Here is a 27,018-nt window from a genome sequence, read left to right as displayed (position 1 = left end):
TATTTTTTCTAAATGAGTAAATGGCATATCAGTTAGCGGAAATTTTCTATCTAAACAAATATTATATTAAAATACAGGTTTGTTATTCTCATGGCCATTTGATAACCAATCTGAAGCTGTCATCATTCCTGACTGATTTATTCCATGGACGTCCAAAGTACAGCTGTAAAGCAGATGTGTTCCAAAAATAAGTATGTCACAGTTAATCGGCGCCACATTTTAAGTGCAGAGATGGGGAAATTTGATGATTCCCCCCCTGTGAAACTATCACGCCAAGTGCATGCTTTTTAATTTTTTCTCACATAATTTAGGTGATTAAGGTTGTCAATTAAAAGGCGATAGAGAAAAATATGAGTAAAATGTTCATGTACCAAATCAAATTTGATCAAAACAGTCAGACCAGATGAATGAAATTTATGAATAGATGAATGGAAAAAAAAATATTGACAATGACCTATCATCCACCCAAGTCCCATATGGCAATAAAATTTGATATTTAAAATTCCATTCTTTTAGGCAACGGAGTGATTTTAAATCTAATCATAGAGTGATTAGATTTCCTTTTCAGATATTAGATACCTAATAAATGGCCAAATATCCAATATGATATTTGGCCATTTATTAGGTATCTAATACATGGCAAATTTACATTTGGCCATTTATTAGATACATTTTTGTATCTATTTACATAAGCTATATTAAATTTATGCATTTTTGTATCCATTTTCATAAGCTATATTAAATTTATGTCACATTTACATAAGCTATATTAAATTTATGCATTTTTGTATCTATTTTCGATCATCACTATCATTTTCTAAAGTATTGTATAACTACAAGAAGAGCAGGTATTACACAAGTTCAACATAATACTTCATGACTAGTGACTATTAATAACTTTGTTCCAAGTTGATCGATTATTTGTGGGATCTCTGAATTGATTATCTCTTGCATTTAATGGCCTAAAGCAGCTGTTCTGAACTTTTTAATACCTGTACCACCATTATAAAAATTTCAGTACCACTTATTAAAATATGTACTTTTAATTCAAATATGCAATGCAAAATGAACTATAAAATACTGTATTAAGATGGTGATTTAACTTCTACGAATGTTTGTTGAACAAATTTTCACCAAAAAAACGTAAAAAATATCACTACAATATTCGTAATATTGTAGTGATATAAATTAGAAGCAAATGAAAGAAGCGTTGATGTGACATTAAATTATGTAAGCAAGGTGCGCAAGACTCGGATTATCAATTGACGGAGACCTTTACTAAATCCTCGATGTTGTACAGTAACTTACTAAAGCAACCAATGTGTACCAACAGCAACACTGCCGTGTAAGAAAGTTTTTCAAGAAGGAATAGAAAACAACACGAAATAAAACTCACTCGCGATTTTAAACTTTCCGAGAAATATATAGCTATCCGCTAGGAGACTGAACAAATAATGAAAAATAGTTGAAACTCAACACATCATTTGACAATGAATAAAATCCTACTAGAATGAAAAAAAAGATAGCTAAAAAGTAATTAGCTATCTTCAGAGGAAGGGATTTTTAATTTTTTTTTTCAAAATTTCGTAAATTAAAAAGAATCAGCCGTCTGCTATTGGGGTACCACTGGTTGAGAAACGCTGGTCTAAAAGCATTCAACTATCTTCTTCTAAAGTACTCGTTCTATGGTTTACGTTGTAGCCGGGACTTTCTGGTAGTTTCCAAGGCAAACGAAGAAAATTTTCATAAATTATTTGAGAACTTATCAACAAGCAGCAACAAAAAAAAAGTCTGTAACATCAGGTTGCACTTTTAGAAAAATATTGAGACTAACTCATGAACTAGTGTTGAATTTTATTTTAAACGCATATTACAGAAAATCACTCTAATTGTTATATATTATGCATCAATTATTTTCTGTATGTATTCGTGTGCCCTCATAGATACAGCCATTTAATTTTTAGGAACTATCGTATTTTTGTATGGCTACGGCATTTTGTTACACACAATGTGCAGTTCTTTCGCTAATATTTCACTGATATTTCCATTTTCTGTTCTTTATTCCTAAGTCTTTTACTATCCAAACTCCACATCACCACTTGGAAAATAACTATAGGATATATATATATATATATATATATATATATATATATATATATATATATATATATATATATATATATATATATATATATATATATATATATATTGTATTGTTCTAAATACTTGCTGTACATCTGTTGTATCATACTTTAATTTGTACTCCTTATTCAGTGTTTAAATAAATAAATCTCTGTCTCTCTCCAGGAGACTGAAAATGAATGCTGTAATTTTAATAATCACATTGATTCATTTTAGAATGAAAACAATCGTCGCGCTTTTAAACTGGTTCCAAAACCTAAGGACGAACACTATTTCTGAATATTACAACCGCAAATTCAGGTGAATCAGCTTGTGGAAATATGATAACTGACAATTGCCAATAAAAAGCGGGTACATATTCAAATTTTCAAATCACTAGCAAAGGGAGTCACGTAGTAGCACTCAACAGGATAAAATGCAAAAGGCTGGGCTTAAGCAAATTGTGTTTTGAAGGAAGCTCTTTTCGTGAAGGAATAAAGTTGCAAACTTGGATGTCTTGTAATGTCATCTAGATGATTTTCAAGCGGGTAAGAATTATTGAAAAGCTTAAAAACGACCACAGAATTACTGGTATTGCCAGAAAGTTGGCAATCTCACATAGCCTGGTATCCAGGCTCGGGACAGCGTTTCAAACCAATGGAATGTGTTCCAGACGTTTGCTAAGAGATCGCTCTCGTCTACCATGGAGCATTAAACAGATTTTTGGTTATAACAAAAAACATTATCGACATACCACGGCAGCTCAGCTTGCAACTCGGCTCCATTCAAGCACAGGTAAGAGGATATCTCGATAAAATAGGGCAAGACGCCTGCAATGTCTATACGCTAGAAGGCCTGTAGTCTGAGTCCCTTTATCCACAGCTTAACACAGCGAGCACGTTTTCAGTGGTGATGTATCCATAAAAATTAAGCAAGACACCAATGGACTAATGTACTCTTTACAGGTGAGTCGTTTTAGTGTTTCCTCAGATCCTAGCCGACACTTGATCTGGCTGAAAGTGGACCTGCTTACCATTGCGAGAATGTTCTTGAAAGAAATATGTACGGTGGTGCTGGGATCAGGGTGTCGGGAAGCATTATACTTAATGGGCGCAGCGAGCTACAAGTGCTGGAAAAAGGGACTATGTCTGGTGAACGATATTGTGACGAAGTTCGTCAATGTCATGTTCATTGTTCCGTGGTACTGTAGGCGAAGAATTCATTTTTATGGACAACAATGCCACACCACATCGTATACAAACAGTGGAGATACTTCTGGAGATCGAGGATATTAATCGAATTGAGTGGCCATCACGCTCTGAGAAGGTCTTCCTATTACGTTTGGAACGCAATAGGAAGACGAATTGCTGCTCGAAATTCCCCTGCAGAAAATAAGCAAGGCCTTAATCATTGCTCTGAAGGAGGAATGGGTTAGTTTGCCTCAAGAAATTCTGAATCACTTAGTGTTAAGCATGGTAGGACGTTATGAGAGCTGCATAGCAGTTCGAAGTAGATATATTCCATTGAAGTGTTTCTCCTCATAGTTTTCTGTAAGCCTTTTTCTTTTTTTCATCATAAATGGCCTTGTAGCAGCTGATGTTCTCACTAACTGCACGGTAAAACTTGGTAAACAGCTCAATGTTAGGATCTTGCTCCTCAAGCTTAGCAAATCCTTCTATGAGACGACAGGCTTCAGCTAATTCTTTTGTCGTAAACTTTCTGGATATTCTGATTTTTCGTGTTCTTGTGCTTCTATCAGCTGCTTCTTTATCTTCATAAGGTCTTCATTGGTTAATTCTTGTGAATGGAACTCCAGTAAGTCAATGACATCATTGTCATTGATGTCCAATTGCTGTGGCAATGCACTGCAATTGGACATCAATGAGACTAGCCGCTAGCGTAAAGGTGCTGCGCCAACGAATCTCTTAGGCCATGTGGGTTTGTTCTCACTGGTTTGTTCTTAATGGAACTCCAGTAAGTCAATGACATCATTGTCATTGATGTCCAATTGCTGTGGCAATGCACTGCAATTGGACATCAATGAGACTAGCCGCTAGCGTAAAGGTGCTGCGCCAACGAATCTCTTAGGCCATGTGGGTTTGTTTACATACGCAGAAAAACTAGTTCCCGAATTATTAATTATTTAATTAATAATTCGGGAACTAATTATTTAATTAATAATTCGGGAACTAATTATTTAATTAATAATTTATTAATTAAAAATTAATAAATAATTTAATTATTTATTTATTAATTATCCCTATAGGAGCCTTGGGAGCACGTTCGAAAGTACGGAGCAGCGTAAGTCGGGTCGTCCGTAACTCGGGTACCGCCTGTATAAAGACACAATTATTTGGATATATTTGGATACACAATTGAGGATATATTTTAGTTCAAATGTCTCTTACTCTTACCTTGAGTAATTACCAAATGCAATGAAAATGGTTAACACCTGAGATCTGTTCAAGTCTTGTCTCTTTTTCTCGAAGCAACTGTAAATAAAAACAAATGTATCTAGTGTAGTGTACATTGACATCTATCTTATTGAAACAGATATTTTTCATTTCACAGTATCTAATGTTTTGGTTGTTTTTCATTTATTTTTCACAATTATAACATATATATATATATATATATATATATATATATATATATATATATATATATATATATATATATATATATATATATATATATATATATATATATATATATATATATATATATATATATATATATATTTGATTTTGGATGCTCCAGTTGAGTGGCAATGGAACGTATGGACATGCCACCAATATGACAGCCCACGATGACACCTCTCTAGAAGTCAGTCATTGAGTTCACGTCGTGTTGTCATACAAGCTGTATTCAACTGCAACGATGAAATACTGCTTCCTACTATCTGTACACCGGTTTTATGTTATTGATAAACCTGTAATATTCTAGAACTTCAAATAACGGAGGTGTCCGGACAATTATTGGTAGATAGTTATGTTTCGCACCTGATTCCTCTGATTTTCAGCCAGCATTTATGATATGCAACTCTGGTATTAACACTGTGATGTTATGTCATACAGAATGACATTGTTTAAATAGAATATAAAACGGTTTACTTGTTATTTAATAATTCAAATACACTGAAACACATATAGTAACTATTTCTCTGTCACATATAGTTTCTTCATATATAAACTTTTATATATTCAAATAAAAATCACTAAAATATTGTTTATTTTTATTTTTCGTTCGGGAAAAGTCTACGTGACAGAAGATTTCTGTAGTCAGATGACAAACTTACCACACTGCTAACTAGAGGTGAAGTGGATTGATAATGATGCTTGGTTTCTACAGCAGGGTTCTCGGATATCTAGCCATATACCATTCATGGTAATAATTTCTATAATTTTACCGCCATTCGTGGATGGATTCACATAATAAAAAGAGATGAAAGCCACATATTATGGAAAAATCTGAGATGTTATAGCGATAAAACATTCTAGATATCACTGGTAGTTTTGTATAGAAAAAGAGAAGGCAAAACATTACGAAATTTGTCAAAAAAAAAAAAAAACGTGCGTTATGCATACTTTCAGATGAAACTTTGGAAAGGATAAACTGTGTGTCCACATTAAGTCTGTCACCGGTGTTGAACAATTGAGGAAATGAACTCACGTAACAAGTTTCTTTCCTTGTGCTATTCGAACGGTGTGAAGTGAACCAAGAAGGGTATGGAAAAGACTTATTTTTGCCTATCCAATGTACAATAACACTCAGAACATAAAGGGATATTTCCTGTGCAAATCTGCAATATGCACAAGGCCGTTAACGCACGAGCTTAATTCTACTTATACTTACATCATTAAAATCGCCAAACACAATAATTCCATGCGATTAGTAATGGTTCATCAATATCAGCGAAGTGTCTATTATCAATATAAACTCAAAAGAGAAGAACCACAACAATACACAAAAGCTAATTAAACTGCGGATTCTGTATTGATTACGGGATCGAGACTCAAAACTAGGAATCTGCATACTCCGGGAATTTCATTTTCTTCGTAAAGAAATTATTAGAATATGTACTTTTAGCAGGAAGGTTCGCTAGTGTACTGCAGCAATATTTCCGACTTGTTGTTTATTGTATGAAATACATGACCCAAGTCATGGGATGTTGTTCATCGACCCATCTAAAAGAAGCATAAGAGATTCTGTGATAAAATGTCAATATTTTCGCAATGTTCTAGTCACTCATTTTCTTAACTTGAAAGAAACACGAAAATTTTCTTAATAAAGCGAATATACACAGCACGAGTGGTTAATTGGTAGACGTTATTAGTTTGAAAGCATTCATAAGATGCTTTCCCATCTTTGGCCTGTATCCCAGCATTTATTCTATGGAGTAACCTTTCATGGGGAAAGCATTACCATTCATCACGCTAGAGTTCTTTAGTTCTGCCAATGATATCTGCCTCTAGGTAAGGTACTCACACGTGTTTTCAGCTCATTCTACAAGTGCTCAGTCGGGTTTACATCGAGGATTCAAACTCACCAGTGTATTTAGAGGGGCGTTATTAACTGCAAACTAAGCCATAGCAGAATTTGCTCTATGGCATGTGGAAATTCTCTTAATGGAAGAAGTTCTTCGCCAAAGAAGCAGGCCATGCATTATTATTCAGAACGTATAAATACATATATCTCATTATTGCAGTACAAAAAAAAAAAAGCGCCTCCCCATGATCACACTTTCACTATCATGTTTTCCGTTGAGACAATGCCATCATACTCGTATCTTACAGCCAGATTATTAAAGTTCTTGATGCAAAGAGATTATAGAGAAATTCACTGTTCCAAATAAGTTTACAATCATCTAGAGTACAGTTTTGTGATTTAAACAACGATGCAACCATCGTCCGACACAAACTTTTGTCATCATGTTAGCAATTGTTAAGATCTGCTACGTGTGCCATTTTAGTTCGAACTGAGCGTTATGCTTACTACTATCTCTTTATATACGTATGCCTAGAATGCTATCATTTGCATAGTCTTGATTTTCATGTTCTCTGCTCATGCGCTGCGCTTATGCTGGGATATTGTAATACTTTTGGCAACATAGTGTATTTTCGCGGTTTGCGAAAAATCGTTATGTGATCCAAAAATATATATCCCTTTCGAAGTCAGCATAATGAATATACGCACTGTAAGTTATTTAAATGTAAACTATTATACAAGTTTCGATTTGCAGTCATATGTTATCCACGTCCAAATAAGAAAGCTTTTATTTTAATTTACAAAGAAGTTTTTTTATGGTTTGCACAGGCTCTTTAGAGAAGCGGAAGTTTATCGCCTCTGCTTAGAATTAAGCAGTTAAAAAAAAGGGGGGGGCTGCGCCCAGTCGATGAGCGAGATATATTCTAAGATGTAATCCCATTCATGAACAGAAACCAAATACAATTGCAATCGCAACGTGATTTCCCTCATGCTCTTGCTGGCCTACTTCTACTTGAAGGTCATTCCGTTACAGGAGTTTCTTAATGAGGCCTGAAAATGCTACTCGATTCTGAGTTCTTCGATTAGCTTGAGGAAGTCATGGCGGACTAATAATGATACTAGATTGCATTAAACAAAACAGTACAAAATGATAATATAATTACAAAAAAATTATCTTTCATGGATATAACAATCAAAGTTTAATAACTTGATTTCAGAATGCTTCTTTCATAAAAGAATTCGTGTGGGATCCTGCATTCAGAAATAAAAGAAAACAGAAATAGATATACAGTATTATTGGAAAAAGAAAAAAAAAGAGTAATGCTTGAATGTTTAGTATTTTGCCTAGATCTCGAGATGCTGACCATGTCGTGCCACTTAAAATGATCTAAAAATGCAAATTATAACATATTAGTACAGATTCCAATGGTACTCTCTGTTTACTAACATATTTTGTTGTTTATAAATAGATAACCTGCCCGTGTAACGACAGTTTCATGTTACTTCTCAATATCCATACAAAATGCAATTTTTTTTTCATATTAAAAATTATCTGCAGCTGCCCATCTTGGATTTTCGAAAATAAATTCAGAATTATTTCTGAATTTACTATCACCTAACTTCTGAGTATTTCTACGAATGTTTAAATTTTACAAAAAAATTCTAAGTTCGTATTTTAGATTTTGAAAACGACAAAAGAGAAAAAGCAAGATAACTGTTTCCTAAGCTTTGTCGATTAAAAAAAAAACTGGCATGAAAAAATGAAAGACAGAAAATAAAAACACATCTCCATCGTTCAAAAAAAAAAAACAGATCGAAAAAACAACAAGTATATCGGGCAGTTATTCCATATCTCTAATGTAGCGTATGCAAACGCTACATTAGAGATGTTTTTAAAATTGAAATATACAAAGAAAATAGAAACGATTCGACAAATTTTGACTGTAATACAAAGTTTTATTAAATTCCATCAACACACTAAGGAGATTTTATAATTATAATTTCGGATCATGTGTGCAAAAAAGACATCTCAAATTACAGGAATGATTTTCATATATCATTTTACATCAATCATAAATACTAGCTGAATGAAGATGACTATATTACAGTGTATCACGATGCAATCACCATATCTGAATAGTAGTATTAAAAATAAATTTAAATTAAAAAAAAGCATGTCAAAAATTATATCATTTATAAAACAAGTGTTGGCATACAATTTTATTTTGCCTACTTTTTGCTACTACAAACAGGCTAATCGAAATGAATCGACAAATTTTAGCAGGGATCGTAAATACCAAATTATGAAATCACTTTCACCCAGTATGGAGTTATTGCAATATAGAATTTCGACAAGTTTTGTCCCTTTGTATTACTTTTGCAAATGATCCGAATGAAATAAAATGCAATGTTTTATTAATTTTTTGTTTGTATTCCACACTAGAAATTTCACACTCAAAATTCACGCACTCAGAGTACATAAGGAATTATTTACGGACGTAGGTACAAAAATTATCTAATGTGATCCCCCATCCACCAAAAGTTGTAAACCTGTAGTAATATCCATAAACTACCCTGGGTAGTTTAAAGATATTATTTATTTATTTATTTATTTTGCGAAACACTCCTAATAACCTTTTTTTTTATGTTCCTCCCATCCACGAAAGGTTATTTGCCATTTTGTACTGTGGGTGGGTTAGGAATTTTTTTTCATTTTTTATTAATTTCATATACTTTTTGTATTTTTTAAAATTTATTTTTTGTATAGTCCGGAAACCCTGCTCTAGAAACCAAACATGAACTTTTTCAAACCACTTCAGGCCTCCATCCCGAAGTTGCTTGAATAAATTCGGGGCAGTGGTCTTACACCGGGCAATGAAATTCATCTGCCTCCTAATGACAATCACAAACGTCCATGTCTACGGCTGGAATCGAATACATAGCCTGTTGGGTGAGGAGAGGGTACGCCAATCAGGCCGGCAACCTACTCGACGAATAACATTTGAATAAGGAAACTTGAATGTTTCCTTCTTAGATTGCACTGAGCACCGTGATTTTACTGTAATTATTGAAAAAGAGAACATGAAAGGCTTCATTTCGGCGAAGCAAATTAATAGAAGTTGGAAATATTATAAATCCATCGTTATTTCATAGCAGAATAACACATAAACTTGGAAAGTTTCGAAACATAGATAAGCTCTGCTTAGAATTTATAGTGTCCCATATTTGTATTAAGTTACATTTTACATTCATTAATCTCCAAATGTTTAGAAGTAACGCATAAATCATCATCATCATCATGTAGCTTCCTCAATACGAGAGTGCAGCACCACGTTCTTTCTGTCTTTTCTGTTGGAAGCACTTCTTTTTGTTTCAGCACAGCTAAGTGATCCTGTCCATGATCTTATATCATTAAACCATGTCCTTTTTTTATCTCTTGATTATCTTCCCATAATCTTTCCTTCTAAAACTGTTAGTGTCCTCTGTCCTGCTGATGATGTTTCCCCTCGATACATGTCCTGCCAGTCTCATCTCTCTCTCTCTCTCTCTCTCTGGATCAATTTCCTTCAATAAAGATTTCTGTGTTTTTCATTCTCTGCGTTCGACATGTACTCTGTCCATTATGAGATTTTAAGGACTCTTCTGTAGCACCACATTTGAAAGACCTCTATTTGTTGTTTTACTCTTCTTGAATACCCAGGTCTCACTTTCATATGTGAAAACAGGCTAAAATAATGTTCTTACCATTCTCTTCTTTGTCTCTATACCTACAGAACTTCTGAGCAGATCTTTATTTTTCAAGAAGGCATCTTTAACTATGGCGATTCTTATTTCTTTATCTGTAGTAAAGTAGGTACCTAAATATTTGTATTCTGTTGTATGCTCAATTTTTATATTGCTTATGAATATTTCTGGCTCGGATCTATTTTCTTTTTAAACTCTCATGAATTTGGTCTTTTTTGCGTTTAAATGTAGGCCAAAATCTTTACCTTCTTCAATTACTAAGTGCAGTAATTTGATTAATTTGTTTCTGTTTTCTGCAATTAGAATCGTATCATCAGCATATCTAAGATTTTGTATTTTATACCACTGATATTCCTATATTTGTATGTTAAAAAATGTTAATTTTCTTGACCATAACAGTTATAAAAATACTTCTAATGGGACTATATTGATCAAGTACATATAATAAACAACTATGCTTTATCAACTAGTTTCACCAACTAAGGCTGTTGGCATCTTCAGGATACATAACTGATGTAAGGCACTAAAAAGTAAAAAACTGTTACAAACTATAATCAACCGATTCAAATTATATTAGACAAAAGAACAGAGCGCGTACAAAACATTCATTGAGCGTGCATGATCTCACTTGTTATTTAGGAACGTTCTATGGTTGGCACTGTAATTCAGTTCTGGCGAGTTAAGAGATCTAATAAGGGTCTTCCAGATCGCGGGCAAGATTAGTCCTTGGTTGCTGTTAAGGTTTTGTGTACAGCGGGCAACTGCTGTGGCTTCTTTAATAAATCGGGATCGGAAGTCCTCCTCTATATAAGGAATCGTGATTCTATCCCACTCTATGACATGGTTCGTTCTTGAGAAGTGAAAAGATAATCCCAATTTTTCTTCTCTGTTATTATTGACGTCACTAATGTGTTCTTTTTGCCTAATTTCAAGGCTCCTTGAAGTCTGGCCGATATAACTCAAGCCGCACGAGCAAGGTATGTTGTAAACTCCAACATATTTGAAGAAAGGGTGGTTATCTTTTGGAGATCTTAAGAATTGTCTAATCGTTTCTGTAGGTTTAAAGGCCACTCTTATTTTATGTGATCTGAGGAGTCTTGCAATCTTATTCGAAACTGTCTTAAGTATGGAATGACGATGGTAGAAATATATTTAAATATCTTTTAAAACATCTTTGGCACTTCTACGTCAACGGATACAGCATACCAGATTTCTTTTAAGCCAAATAGATTTAGAATGTTATCAGATTTATGACGATATCTCTAGTACTTTAGACCAAAATATATGGTCAGTTTTGGACAGAATGGTTAATACGAGCTATGACAAAGCCTTTACAACAAGCAAACGAAACCAAATCAAAAAATTTAACGATCTTTATACAAAACGTTTTAAACCTTCTCTACCAGATAGCAAAGTTATTTTTAATTTATCGAATCACGTATTAACAAAACCAGAGATTAGTATACTTAAAAAAGGTTTCAATTTTGCGATAACACCTGATCATGTCCCTAAAGTGGATATCATTTGTAATATAGAAAAGACAGTCTCGGCGTTACCGGAACCCAAATCTAATGATATTAGACTAAAAAGTAGCATCATCTTCTCATCTTTAAGAACTCCTAACAAAAAATTACTCCTCTGGAAAAAACGAACATTGTACAATTTGAAGAAAAAGAAAGAGATTATCATATTAAAAGCAAATAAGGATAATTCCACGGTGATTTTAAACACTAGTGATTACGAAGATAAGATTAACAGCTTACTATCGGATACATCAACCTGCCGTATCTTAACTACAGATCCAACACTAAAAAATCTCAATGACACCAACGATTTAATATGTCACATGGTGAACTGGCCTATAGACTTAACTCACCAGAACTGAATTACAGTGCCAACCATAGAACGTTCCTAAATAACAAGTGAGACCATGCACGCTCAATGCATGTTTTGTACGCGCTCTGTTCTTTTGTCTAATATAATTTGAATCGGTTGATTATAGTCTATAACAGTTTTTTACATTTTAATGCCTTACATCAGTTATGTACCCTGAAGATGCCAACACCCTTAGCTGGTGAAACTAGTTGGTAAAGCATAGTTGTTTATTATATGTACTTGATCAATACAGTCCCATTAGAAGTATTTTTATAACTGTTATGGTCAAGAAAATTAACATTTTTTAACATACAAATATAGGAATATCAGTGGTATAAAATACAACAATCTTAGGTACGATTCTAATTGCAGAAAACAGAAACAAATTAATTAAATTACTGCACTTCAATATAGTCCCATTAGAAGTCTTTTTATTCCTATATTTTGGTTTTCAATATTTTTCATCCCTGTCTTCTAACGCATACATTTTTATACTCTTCGTCTGGTTCGCATTTTTTTATAGACGCAACATATATCCTAAACATATTTTAAAACTAGCATGAATCACTTAAAGTATTGTGTCTTTTTATGTTGGAGGGGAAAACTTCTTCCCTTCAAAAATATCTCTCCCCAGAGAGGTTGGTTAGGAAAAAACTGTTTTTAAATCATAAAAAGAACATACACAATTCAGGTTAATAAGATATAACAATCAGATGATATGATAAGTGAATACAATTGCATGCTTGGTTTCAGGGAAAACAGAATTCAGTTTAGGATTGGTTAAATCCCAAACTGCCAGTTGATCTTTGTTCGTTCAGTATTCCAGCGGTACCTACTGACGGGGAAGTAAAATTTAAACATTGGGTCAGAATCTCTACTTGATTTTCCACATTCCTAAGGGCTATATCTCCTCTCAGCAATTTGACTCATAAAATGGCCTCATTAAATATGCGCTTGCGAGTATGTACCCATATGTGTGTGGTGTTTGAAACGGATGTAACGTTCGCTTCTATGAACTCGGATCCAATGTTAGCGTGCGAATGGTTATTCGCCTGCTCCCTAAAACAAGCATATCTGTCAAATGACGGGCGTGCTTGTTTTAGTGCGCTCGGAGCAGCACTTTTTTCAAAACTCAAATCAGAATTCTAGGTTTATTTTTTAGGTAAAAAAGGTAATGTAGGTAAAAAAAATAAAGAAAACGCAAAAATAAAAACCAAATACTTTTAGGAAACATTATAATTTTTATCAGAATCTTACTCAACCTCGATTGACAGCATACCTACAATATAGTTTGTTAGTTGCTATCAAATCTCCTCTCCTCGAATTTCTAAAACTTTGAGGGTCAACTTGCTCTGTTTTTCATATGCAAAGTCCTACAAGCCAGATATGATTTTGGTTCTTCTGGTCAGTTTTTGCTCTTTTGCGCGATGAAAAATCTGAGTTTCCGGGATCTTGAGCAGAATTTATTCGTTCAACGAAACACTTAGTTGCGATGAAGTAATTTCGCATTAACAACAAATGGACTATCGTCTTTTGTTTGTCACTACTTATCGTGTATTACTGTGCTAAGGCTGCAAAGTCTAGTATATTATATCCAGGATATTCACAAAAGAATGCCGATAATTTAAACAGATATACTTTTCAAACACAGCTGTTGATAGCTACGTAATCTGAGGATTCAGAAGGCCCTGCGCTACATATGAAAATGGCTAAATCATCTTCACTTGAAAAGCCATGAAGATTCTTAGCATACTACACAGCATTTGAACCAAGTCTTAACCAAAGGACGCGGACTGAGTTACCGAAGCCTCCTATGCGTTATATGTGGGTGTACTTATAGCGATATCCATATATGTGGTACAGATTTAAAACTACCAGACAACACTGCCATTAATGCGTACCACATAAAAAGAAAAACAGTAATTTGTTTCAAGGAAATATAGAAAACACAAAAGGTCATTGGGAGGAAGTTTGCTTATGATGACCTAAATATATGAGTTTAATATCGGATATAAACCTTTAATTGCAACAATAGTTTGAACGAATAATTTATTACGTACGCTAGTGAAATAACATTTCCACACAATAATTTAATCATGATGCGTGAATGCGTCACGACAAAGTTATGATTTTAAAAGAAATAAAACGCAATTTAATGACTATTTTGTCTGAGCAGTCAAATGATGAAATGCGTTTTGACACTGATCACATAAATGTATACACTCGTTCACAGATGGGTGAACAAAGGTCTCATAATTGTAAGAAGTGAGGGTCGACTCGACGATGGGAAACAGCAATGTTATGGAACGTATCCATTCTAGAAACCGGAACATGCCTGACTCTCTCGTGCCCCACTCTTTCGTTTGCAATTCCCTGTGACCTTGATCATGCCATAGATGATCAGCAAGGGGTCGAATTCAAGCCCTGAAGTGCAATGTGTGATTATAATGTCCTAGAAAAAATACGATTTCCATTCTTTTTACTATTCTCTTCTGCAGTGCCCTTTAATCACCTTTAATCTTTACACAGTATTAAGGTTATAATAATAATATAATAAATATGGTACAGAATGGATTTATTATTAAGGTCGCTAATGCAACGAGTACAACCACACGAATAAAAATTAAAGACAGGAAAAAAAAATTCGAATGAGATAGTTAAATATGTTCGACAGATTAATTAATCCAGCCATATTCTGCTTTATGATTTTACTTACTGAATAAGCCTACCAAAGAAATGCCGGAAGCCTGCATTATCACACTCATGGGACATAGTCTGGATAAGCCAGTGGTCCTGTTAAAGTGCCTGAGTGTATATCGCAGAACAGAACGCAGTACACTCAGAGACTATTTTATTAAAACTAAAGTGGTTACTGATACCTTCATTTTTGAAAGCACTGTAATAATTATTGATAGGGTAAAATTATATTCAAACGAACTAGTATCACGAGTAACCTCGTGATCTTTATGAGTGGTCTCGAAACTAAAATTCGAATTCCCCATTACCTCAAGACAAGGAATGCTTTTCTATTAACTGACTGAAAGCGAACTTGCAAAAACGGAAGGGAATAGTGATATACATTCACATTGAGATCGATTATTTTTCCATTTTAAGTTCCATCAATTGTCTTCTGGACAAGTGAATAATCGATTCGTCCAGCGCTCTTTCCCATACATTTTCTCATATTTCTTCCTTATACACTTTCTCACTCGCTTCATAATCAAAAAGGTTATTCGAATGTGTATGAAAATAAATAATCAAAAATAAATTCAAATTTTGGAACACGTAACGTCTCATGGTATGTATCCGCTTATTGGAGGTCTGAAGTGGCCGGATAAAGTTCCATGTTTTAATTAATATAGAAGAAATCCTTAGCCAACCCACGGTACAAAAATCTTTCGTGGGTCCGACCTCCACACACACACACACACACACACACACACACACAAAGACTGGACAAATACGTTCTCCCCACTTGCTCATTGCGAGCAAATACAGATTGGACAAAATATATTTTTTATTTAATAAGAAATAACTTTCTAAACAATTTTTTTTAAGTTTTAAGAAAACACAGAAAAATATGCATAATAGAAAGGACCATTCTAATAGCAAAAATTAATGCGACAAATTATATTTCCTAAACAATTAATGTTGTTTTAACTGTTTTTATTCTCTTTCATGGACTGGTTCTCATACAAAGGAATTGTTCCCCAAACAAAGCATGACTAGTCATTTTATGGAACTCCTACTGACTTATTTGGACATATCATTTAAAAATTGGGGATGTCGTGGGCGAGTGCAGTTTTGCATAATTAGTCGAGCTCCCCCTAGGCCCACAGCTATCCTGATGCTTTATATTAACTATTCCATTCTAGTTTGCTACTAATGGTATTAACTTAGGCATTTTATGCACATTCTTACACTCACAACTGCCGCACACTGATATCTGCAATGTACGCAACAGCTCCCCCCCCCCCACAAAGCTCTAGTTTCTCTGATTTTGCACATCCACTTTCACTTTATTCAAGGACACTTTTTCCAAACTCTGAACACCAAATCCATTCAGATGCAAACATCCTTCTTGTATAAGTCCATTCGCCTGTAAAACTCACTCCACATATCCACAAACTCAATATTATTCCTCCTGCATAAACTACTCATCGAGTCATTCTCTGTTATGGCCCTCCTTTGCAGCTCTATTCTGTCATACGGCCCAAAAAGACTCACTATCTTAACTTTCTCACTCTTTTGCTACTTCCAGTAATTCTTTCATGTCCTCCTAAACCATACTTTTCTCCTTTTAAACCATTCGTTCCAGCCAACTATTTCACTTTACCCTTCATATGACTCACTAACGTCATTAATTTTTGCATCCGAGAAGCACGATTTTGTCAATCACTCCTTAATTTTTCCTTCTCTCTTAGGCAAACATCAATTTCTCTTTTCTCGCACTTCTTTCTTTCTTTCTGATATAGCTGCCCCACTTACCAAACGTTTTGCATTCGTTTACAGCTCCCGCTTCGTCCTGTGTATCACTCCGCGTAACAGACCTATCTCCCTCATTACAGCCAACTCTTCATTCATACTATTATTCTTTCGAAGAACACTTTTCTCTCTCTCTCTCTCTCTCTCTCTTTCATCCGTATAACTTTTAACCCGTGTTTCAATCCTACCTGCCGTTACACCATCACAGACATCTTCACGCGTATTCTCTGTTCTGTCCACAGCTTCGATGTCGCGACCTGACCCGTACTTCTAACCCTCGCTTTCAAAGTATTTTCGGCACACTTTCCCACCACTATCACTTTCAAACCAAATTCTATTTGCCTTTGGTAACGCGCAGTGGCGCACTCAGGATTTAATCTTGGAGGGGGGCCGAGCGCTCAGGATTTAACCTTGGGGGGGGGGTGAGAGTTGAGTAGACGTTTTGCACACTACACATCGCATACGACCTATAACTGAGCATCTGCAGTGATCGCTAATTCATAAGTAGCACACAACATAAATAAAAAAAAATCAATTTTAATTAGGAAAAGATTTTTGGGAATGTTTCTAGTGTTTTTTCCTTTTCTTTGGGGGGTGCCCGGGCCCCTTTCCCCCCTCTAGGTGCGCCACTGGTAACGCGTACATCTCGCAGACATTGTAATCTACGAAATCCCTTTGGTTGAAAACAATGATGCCTTGGACACCATGGAACGCATCGGTTCCATGTGCTACGCTACGCAACTTACCGTGCAGAAAGACTATATTAACTATATTTAAAATAAAACTTAACTTAAATCTAATTAACACCACAATACAATCTTATCCTTACACAATTTTAAACTAATATCGCTATTTTTCCTAAACTAAACAATTTTGTTTTCGGAGCTTTCCAAACACAGGCTTACCACCCTACGCCACCTGACGGCGAATGCACTCCGAATACCGTCAAGTGGTGGCATATGATAGCATATGAATTCTGCGTTGACTGCAATCTAAAACAGAGAATATCACTACAGCGCAAAACAGCAAAACCGATCTTCTGGGATCAAAGATACAGTATAATGCCGCCTTTATAAATGACAGAATAAGATACTCACAGTGAAGCACCTATGCCACCTACACAGTGATGTAAAAATACTATCCAACAGTAGCTATTATTTTTGTATATATTTATTTATATACAATAAACAACGCATATCATGTAATAAGACCACAAAGTAATAAGCTGACAAATAAATAATGAAAAAATAAAAATAAATAATAATGTGTGTGTGTTACGGTTAAAGTGATAAATCCGGTTATTATTAATAATTACCGGTTATTATTAATAGTTACCGGTAAAAGTGAATAATTAGAATTAATCACTTTAACCGGTTAAAGTGAATAATTCCTAGAGGAGTCTGGTAATGTAATAAAAACATATTTATAGGTTTTTTATATAGGTTTTCATTCTCAATAGAAATTAGAACAGCTTCGGTTAGGTTAGTTTATAATGAAAAAAGTAAGGAAAGTACTTCTTTTGCACTCATTGAAATCAGAAATCATTATAAACTAACCTAATCTAACCTAAACTAACCTGGATGTCGCATGTTGAACCAGAGTGTAGTCGCAGTTTGTTGTGGGCAGATTAATGGGGATGAAAGATAAACGTTATTGTGGGACGAACTTAATGATTGCGGACAGATAAATGGGGATAACAAATAAAAGTTTTTGTGGGAAGATAAATGGGGATAATAGATAAATGTCGTTGCTGTACCTCTTTCCTCATCAATGGAGAAAAACATTGATCAGTTCCTCTCTGATTTATCTATTTTCCCCCATTCATCTTCCCTCAACAACTTTTATCCCCATTTATCTGCCCGCAATCATTAAGCTTTGCCCACAACAACGTTTATCTTTCATACCCATTAATCTGCCAATGACAATCTACGACTACACTCTGGTTCGAAATGCGACATCCAGGTTAGTTTAGGTTAGGTTAGGTTAGGTTAGTTTATAATGATTTCTGATTTCATTGAGTGCAAAAGAAGTACTTTCCTTACTTTTTTCTTTATAAACTAACCTAACCTAACCTAAGCTGTTCTAATTTCTATTGAGAATGAAAACCTATATAAAAAACCTATAAACATGTTTTTATTACATTTACCAGACTCCTCTAGGAATTATTCACTTTAACCGGTAATTATTAATAATAACCGGATTTATCACTTTAACCGTAACATATACACACACACACACACATAATGCATATACATGCATTATGTGTGTGTATTATCAAATGGTTGAACAAACAACCATTTGATAATAAAAACTTTCTATTCTATGGAACACTAAAGAAGGCACTGAGGAAATACATGATAAAAAGAGAAGTTGTGTCATGTAAGATTAATCTAACCTAACATTAAGACAAGTGAAGAGAATATCAGTTGTCTAGTACCATATTACATCGCCAAATTACTAGTCAATGTGCATATATCAGGTTCCTTTCAGTGAGCGTGGGCGAATATACGTCTCTTCATGCTTGACTACTCATATGCTTCTGAATTAGAAGCACACCTGAGATGTAATAATAATAACAGCCTAAGAACTCTTAGACTGCAGATGTCCTAAAACCTTATTACAAGCTTCGATAATCTTTGCTAATACCATCACAGAAGCCACTATTATTTATTTATTTAATCATTCATGTTTTGTACTGTGTATCTTTGCAGGATCAATAACTTAGCCAAAACTAAGTTCAATGTGCCCAAGTATCTTTTCTCTACTCGTATATATTATGAAAACGTAGGAGATCGAGAGGCAAAACAGTGGACACGAAGAATAATATGAAAATATGAATATATGTGGGGTGTGCGTACGTGTGATTTTATATTTATAGAAAATATACATTTTATATAAATTTACATAAATTACACATGCACACACAGTAATAACAATAATGACAATTATTGTTATTCAGTCTGATTTGAATGATGCAATTATTGAATCATGCACTACACAGCCACGCATACCACTACATTAACAGCATCAGTTGTAACCTCAAAATCACACTAGTAATCCGCTAAATAATTTTACCTTTACACAGACTGCAACTTTAAGTGGATTATACATATAAAACTTTTATCGAACTTCGCATCACAGCTGCAAAATTCTTCCGTGAAAAAGACATGATGCCAATCTCATATATCACGGAATTTCAAAATATGACACTTGAAACTCATCTATCAAAGTCAGAAAAATTATAAGACAATCGTTTCAAATGTGTTTTAAAAACCTAACATACATCAGTGAACAGCCAAAGATAGAATGATGCAAGCTGCAGGTGCTTGCATCATTCTATCTTGCTACAGAGACCTTTATGCAGAAAAATAAAGGCAAACTCTGCAAACTGAAAATTTTAAAGCCCACTCTTGCTGTTACTTCCTTCCCCCCGAAGCAGAATTTTACATGTTTGAAAAAACTGTTGTTAACCTAGCCTCCCTTGCCTTCTCACATGAATCGTCAATTAACACAGCAGCAGCAAACTTTGAAGAATTATCTTACTCAATGTATTTCCATCTGATTATTTTAATGATGTAAGATATTATCTACGCTTACGGGTGTAAGTGTGCAGAGAAGCACTGTACACTCATATTTCATTGTTTATTACAATACAGTAGTGTATACAGTAATTTTATGTTATAATTTGTATATTTTCTATTTTTCCACTAATATAAATTGTAACATAAAATTATTGAATACTCTGTATACCCAGTAGTGTATATAGATCCACACATTTTAACATTCAGGTGTGTTAATTGTTAGAATACTGGTATCCTTATGTTTCATACAATGCTTTCTGATAATGGTAGTTGTTATTCATTGTCCCATTCAATGGTCTGTTGTATTTATATTATAAAATACAATAATCATTATTGAAGGCGAAACACATACCTACAGACGTAATACAATTCACTACACAAACTTCCAAGCTTTCCAGTTGTGATGCATCATCATATTTCTAAGTATCGGGAGAACACGGAGGTAGTTGTGAATTAAAATGTTTGTATAAATAATGAACTGATTGATTTGTGAAAAAAATATTATTAGCACTTTGTGAAACGATCCAGCTAACACACAACCTGTATGTATCTTACACAGCATGTATTTTAAGATATATTTCTGAATTATTTAAGAAATAATTTAATCTTTGTTAAAAAAATGCCCTGTGTAAATCGGTGTGATTTTATTTACTGATTTTCTCGCAATTTTACAAACTATTCATAGACCGCTTTTATCGGATATTAAAAACCGAAAGAAGTTGAACGTGTTATCTTTTTGTACAATTTACCAAATAATTAAACACTTGACTAAAGTCATAAAGCAAAGTGGAGTTCTAATTCAAGATTTATTTCATAATGAAAACATAAAAACGTAAATTATCGCAAGGAAAAATCGATGTAGTTTAGCAGCCTTAATGTATACCCATTAAATTAATTAGACGAGTAATTCCGAACTTTTATACAGGAATATTCTCTATCAGGTGACACTTTCAAATATCTTTACTATTGTCAAAGATAGAAAACAATGAGCAATTAGTGACAGGGCATAGGAAAGATATTCTAGACTCTAAACATAAACTGCTTGGAAAGAAGTTATCGGACACGATAGGGCGAAGAGCAAACAGCTGTTGCGCCAACCTTAATAAGATGTAGGACCTCCTTTCGCTACGATGACTGCAGCAATCCAACAAGGCACACTTTCCACAAGTGTACAAGAGCAATCAATGGGAATTTTGGACCCTTCTTCTTGTGGCCATGTAATGAGGTCCTGGACTGTTGCGGGGAAGACATCTCTTCACCTCACCCGACGCTTCAGTTCATCCCATAGATAACCGGTAGGGTTCAGATTAGGGCTTTGTGGAGGCCAGTCAAGTGTGGTGACGTCCATGTCCACAAACCACGCAGTTGCAGCAGTCGTGTGACACGATCCATAGCAAGACAATGGCCATTTCCATAGAAAAGCCACGAAGTAGGAAGTATTACATTGCCCAGAATTCGGAATTAATATTCGAAGCACCACAGAGGTCAGAGGCTAAAACGAGACGTTCACGGGCATCCGCCACACCTGATTATTAATCGGGTAGACCTGCATCATCCATCTGCTCGTCAGAGGATGTAGCGTGATTGCTCGCTTCGTAACACAGCTTTCCAATCTTCCACGTCCCACTATACACTTTACAAGCTTCTACCCCTCTTTGCATCACTGAAAGGATGCTGTATGTTGGTTCAGGTAATGTGAGGCTTGTATATTGCGATCCTATCATGGAAATCCATGTTGTGAGCCTAAGTTCTGAATGTTGTTGTGCAGATTCGTGTTCCAATTCATTCCCCAAACTCTGCATTCAACTTATCACCCAACGAATAACGTTGGATTTGCATATTATCCTTCGTAGGATTCTACAGTCACGTTCGGGTGAGTGTGATGGGTCGTCAGATGCGGAAACACTTGCAGTTGACTCCCTCCGCTATCAGTTCGGCGAATTGTTGACAAATTGGTCTACCCGATTAATAATCAGTGATACCATACTAAGAATTGACCGGTAGCCCAATTCGTCAACAATTTTCCGAACTGATAGGTCAGCAACATGACAACCTATCACAAAGCTTCTTCCAAACTCCATTAGTTCCCTTCTCGTAGACACTTCACCCGGACACAGTTGTACTGACTTGGCTCGTTACATGGCACGATGCATCTTGCCCATGCATTTCCAAGCAGTGTAGTATAGTACGTTTTCTAGAAATTTCACGCAGAAGTAAGAACTGTGATCTCATATCGTGCGATGAAATTTATCTACCACCTAAAGACAAATATTAATGAAAATAGTGGCATTCGAATCCACAACCAGGAATACCCAATCCAGTCGGTCAACCAAATAAGAAAAATTAACTTACTTCTTTTTTAGAAAACAGAAAACAGAACTAAACATTGGAGTCTTGTAGCAAACTTTGAAAAAAAAAAAAAACATCGAATGACTGAGCTAGGGAAGCATGAATTAAAGTTGTCTGCAAGGAAAGAAAAATCAGAACTCCATTGTGTACAGAAGAAGTTAACGAGGCAGTATATTGAAAAAGAAAGCATATAGAAAGTTCCTAGAAATAAATCGATAGATGAACCAAGAGAATACATAGAAGAAATGTAAAATAGCTAATCTATGTGTAAAAGTAATTTAAAAAGTCATGGGAAGACTTCGATAAGAATACAAAAGATAAATAACAGGAAGCGGACAAATTCTAGAAGTTATCGAAAATTCTTATAAATAGAGAAAATCGTATATATTGAAAGGAATCAGCGATAATAAGGTTGGTATTATAATATACGTAAATATATTGGAAGTAGAAAAAGCTATCAGAAATCTGAAATTTGGAAAGTCAGATGGAGTAGATGATATTCGATCAGAAATGCTCGAATATGGAGATATGAAAGTTTTATAGTGGCTATCCGCATGAATGCTTGGTCAGAAGGTCGAATTCTAGGTGCTTGGAGTATAGCTCTTGTAGTCCACATCTATAAAAAGAGAAATAAAGTCGAATATAACAATTACAAAGCAATTTCTTTACCAAGTGTAACGTTCGTGCAAGCATACTTCAGAAGAGGATGAAAAAAATTGTGAGAGCAACTTGGAAAAGAACAAGTTGGATTCAAGCAAAATAGAGGTTGCCAAGGTCAGATCATCATTTTAGTTGAAAAATAGTGAGAATATAACGAATATCTGCATTTATGTTTTGCGGATCTGGAAAAGCGCATGACAAGGTGTCAAGAGAAATCTATTCAGAACATTATAGTTATATGAAGGAAATGGAACATTATGCAGAGCACTACATTATCAATAATTAAGTTCTAAGTCAGCAGTTAGAAATGAAGTAAGTACAGGAAGGCGGTTTGGTGTAAAATCATGTGTGAGACAAGGATGCACTCTGTCTCTATTCACATCAGAATTGAATATATCAAGCTTCGCTCGTTGCTTTATACAGATGATGATGTGCTCCCAAACAAACCCACTGCACGTCTTCAGGATTATTTAACTAAACTGAAGCAGTCGTAATAAATTTGGCATGAAAATTAACAACAGAAAGAACCACAACTAAAAATAGGCAAGAAAGAGGAAAACTTCAGCTGCCTAATCAATGGAGAACAGATTAACTTGATGGACCCCTGTTTCACTCAGGATTTCTCCATGAGTGCAGGTCACAAAGATGCCTCCAACGATCTCGATCTTGAGCCTCTCTCTTCCATGTTATACCCATAGATTTCACTAGTGGATCTTCCCCTCTTGTAGGTGGTCTTCCTGGTTTCTCTTTATTCTTGGTTGCCAGTTGAGTATTCTATATATCCATCTCTTATCCATGGGTCTGGCTATGTGACCTGCCCATCTCATCTTGCTTTCATATACTGCAGTTACCACATCTTTTATGCCTGATCTCTTTCTTAGTTCCGTGTTTCTAACATGTTCCATTCTGTTGATGTTACAAATCCTGCGTTCAGATTTATTGTGCACGCTGAGTTATTCTGAGAGTCTCTTCTTTTCTTGTTGTGTTCCATGTTTCTGATCCATATGTGAGTGATGGTAGAATATCACTATTAAATAGTTTTGCCTTCGGGTCAAGATTTGGATCAGTAAGTGTTTCTTTTAGTCTATTAAAAATGATAGCCATGCAGCATTCTTTCTTCTTTCTAGTTCTTCAGATAAATCGTTATTCATTTTTGTTGTTTGTCCTAAGTACTTGTATGAGTCAACTTGTTCTATAGGGATGTTATCAATACATAGGTGACTGTCACTTGTGTAGATGTTTTTGATCCATTTTGTTTTTTCTAGATTCATTTCTAAGCCTATCTTACTGCTGTTTATGTATACTTTTTCACCCATTTCTTCTAGGTCTTTTGGGTTGTGGGATATCAGTACTAGATCATCGGCGGCAAACATAAGAATTTGTAGCTTTTCACCATCTATTCTTATTCCTCCTTTTAGGTCTATTTTTTCAGAATGCAATCTAAAGTGCTGGTAAATAGATTTGGGGAGATCAAATAGGGTTATTTGTGTGGTCTGATTTTTGTTAATTTCTTTTATCATGTGGATATAAGTAGGGTGCGCATTTATTTCCAGTAAGGCGCTGATGACTGCATTGTGATCTATGGTATCAAATGCTTTTTTAAAATCAATAAAGAGGAAATATAGAGGGATTCGGTATTCTCTGCATTTTTCTGTTAGTTGTGAAATGACCTGGATATGATCTATTGTGAAGCCGCTTCTGAATCCTGCATGTTTTCTGCTGGAGTTGTCTTCTAGAGTGTTTTGGATTCTGTTCAGTATTACTCTGTTCATGATCTTATGTATGTGAGAGAGTAGACAGATTGGACGATAGTTTCTTGTCTTCCTTGTTCCCTTTTTTTGAATAGAAGTATGATTTTTGAGGTTTTCCATTCCTCTGGAATCTTTCTTTCTTTGAAGTACCACGTGAATCTGGCAGCCAAGGCTTTGAAAATAATTGGTCCACCTTGTTGGATTTCTTCAGCCTTAACATGATCAAGACCTGAGGCTTTACTCATTTTCTTAAGGGCATGTTCTATTTCTTCTGGAAGTACATCTGGTATATTGCTTGGTTTTGGAATGATAGGTTCTGAAACTTGCCACTTAGTTGCATAGAGATCATTATAAAAATTCTACATAGAGATCATTATAAAAATTCTGCATAATTTCTTCTATCCTTTTTTATTAGTATGTTTTTCTCCATTTTGATCCTGTAAAGCAGAAGGAATTGACTGTTTAAAATTTAAGTCTTTCTCTATTTTTTTAGGCTGGTTTTTGCCTGCACTGCTTCTCTTAATTTTTGTATCCTGAAAGTTTTGTAGTCTTCTGGAATTCTTTTCCTTAGTAACTTACAGATAATTTTGTATTCTAGAAACTTTTCTTCAGATTTCTTCAGTTCTTTTCTCTTTTTCAGTAGTTCTATAGTTTGAGGTGAGTCGTTCTCTTTTCTTTTGTTTCACAGGAATTTCTGATTTTTTCTTGCACTTGTTGAATTTATTAATAAAGTCAATATAGTCATCTATTCAAGATACTAAGTAATTTTATATAAACTTGGTTTTTTTAATCCTATTTCCCAAGTGAGCAAACAGACAAGTCAAGTTTGCGCCTGCACATAGTGCAAGTCTGAGGCAACTCATGGTAGTGCCACTCGTGGTAAAGGTGGATTAAGTTCTGATCACTTTCCTTAGTATTTTTCCTTAATGTAAAGCACATCCCCTTGCGGAGATGTATGATGCTATGCATTAAAGGCAATGGTCACTACCCATACCGGTTTCGACCTTTATTGAGGTCTCGTCAGTGGGAGCCAGACCTGACAATGCTAAGGTTGAAGTAATGCAGAGCTTATATGAATTTTACTTAAACAAGTTGCCACAAGGTGCTTTGACCTTATTAAATAAAATCTCAGGATGAGAGATAGATGTAGAAAGTTTTTTTTAAACTTGGGTATATTATGTATTCAAGATACCAAGTAATTATTTAAAGAACCAAGTTTATATAAAATTACTTGGTATCTTGAATACATAATATACCCAAGTTAAAAAACTTTCTACACCAATATAGTCATCATTTATGTAACAGTTTTTAATAGTCCATTCGGTCTCTTCTATGTACTTCCTGAACTTGTGGTAGTCTATTTGTTTGGGTTGTCTTTTATGGTTTGATGTTGCCCTGATATGTTGTTCTTTTTTGTGGTCTATTCTTATAATGGCTGTGAGGAGTCTGTGGTCAGAATCTATGTTGGAGTATGTTTCGCCTATTGTACCAACATTTTGTACCAGTCTTTTACAGTCTGTTAAAATGTAGTCAATTTAATTTTTTATGTCTCCATTCGGTGATTGCCAAGTCCATCTTCTTCCTAGGCGTTTGTTGAAAAAAGTGTTCATGATAAAGAGTTGTTCAGCTGCAGCAAATTCAGCTAATCACTCTCCTTTTCTATTTCTTTCTCCTAGGTCATGTGGTCGTATAAACTTTTCGTCTTCTTTTCCACATCCTATTTTGGAATTAAAGTCACACCAAACGAATGTGTATGTTGACTTGTAATTTAATGCCTGTTCAAGATTCATGTAAAAATTTTCTATTTCTTGATTATCAGCTACAGATGTTGGAGCATAGCAGGATATTAATTTTATTGTTATACTGTTCTCTATTCCAATTACGAGTACACCTATTCTTTCAGATATGATGTTACAAGAACGGATCGACTTGGTGAGTTTAGATTTAACAATGAAGCCCACTCC

At 34.7% G+C, this 27,018-nt stretch overlaps 1 protein-coding gene across 13 annotated transcripts in view; it reads right to left on the bottom strand.

The window, feature by feature from the left end:
• Nucleotides 1–27,018, bottom strand: part of LOC150099022 (uncharacterized) — a 589,139-nt gene that overhangs the window by 342,831 nt on the left and 219,290 nt on the right. For 11 of the 13 annotated variants that reach the window (XM_090405631.1, XM_090405632.1, XM_090405630.1 and 8 more), the window contains one exon: nucleotides 4,536–4,613. The exons of the other annotated variants lie outside the window; for them this stretch is intronic. The gene's annotated coding sequence lies outside the window, so the exon portion shown is untranslated. The remainder of the gene's footprint in view (nucleotides 1–4,535; nucleotides 4,614–27,018) is intronic. 13 annotated transcript variants of the gene reach the window in all.

This window comes from Typopeltis vanoorti, chromosome 15 (assembly GCF_054136105.1).
Source record: "Typopeltis vanoorti isolate ZY-2024b chromosome 15, IOZ_Tvanoo_1.0, whole genome shotgun sequence".
Taxonomy (NCBI): domain Eukaryota; kingdom Metazoa; phylum Arthropoda; class Arachnida; order Uropygi; family Thelyphonidae; genus Typopeltis; species Typopeltis vanoorti.
The sequence above is the reverse complement of the archived record's forward strand: the minus strand, read 5'-3'. Positions and strand labels throughout refer to the sequence as shown.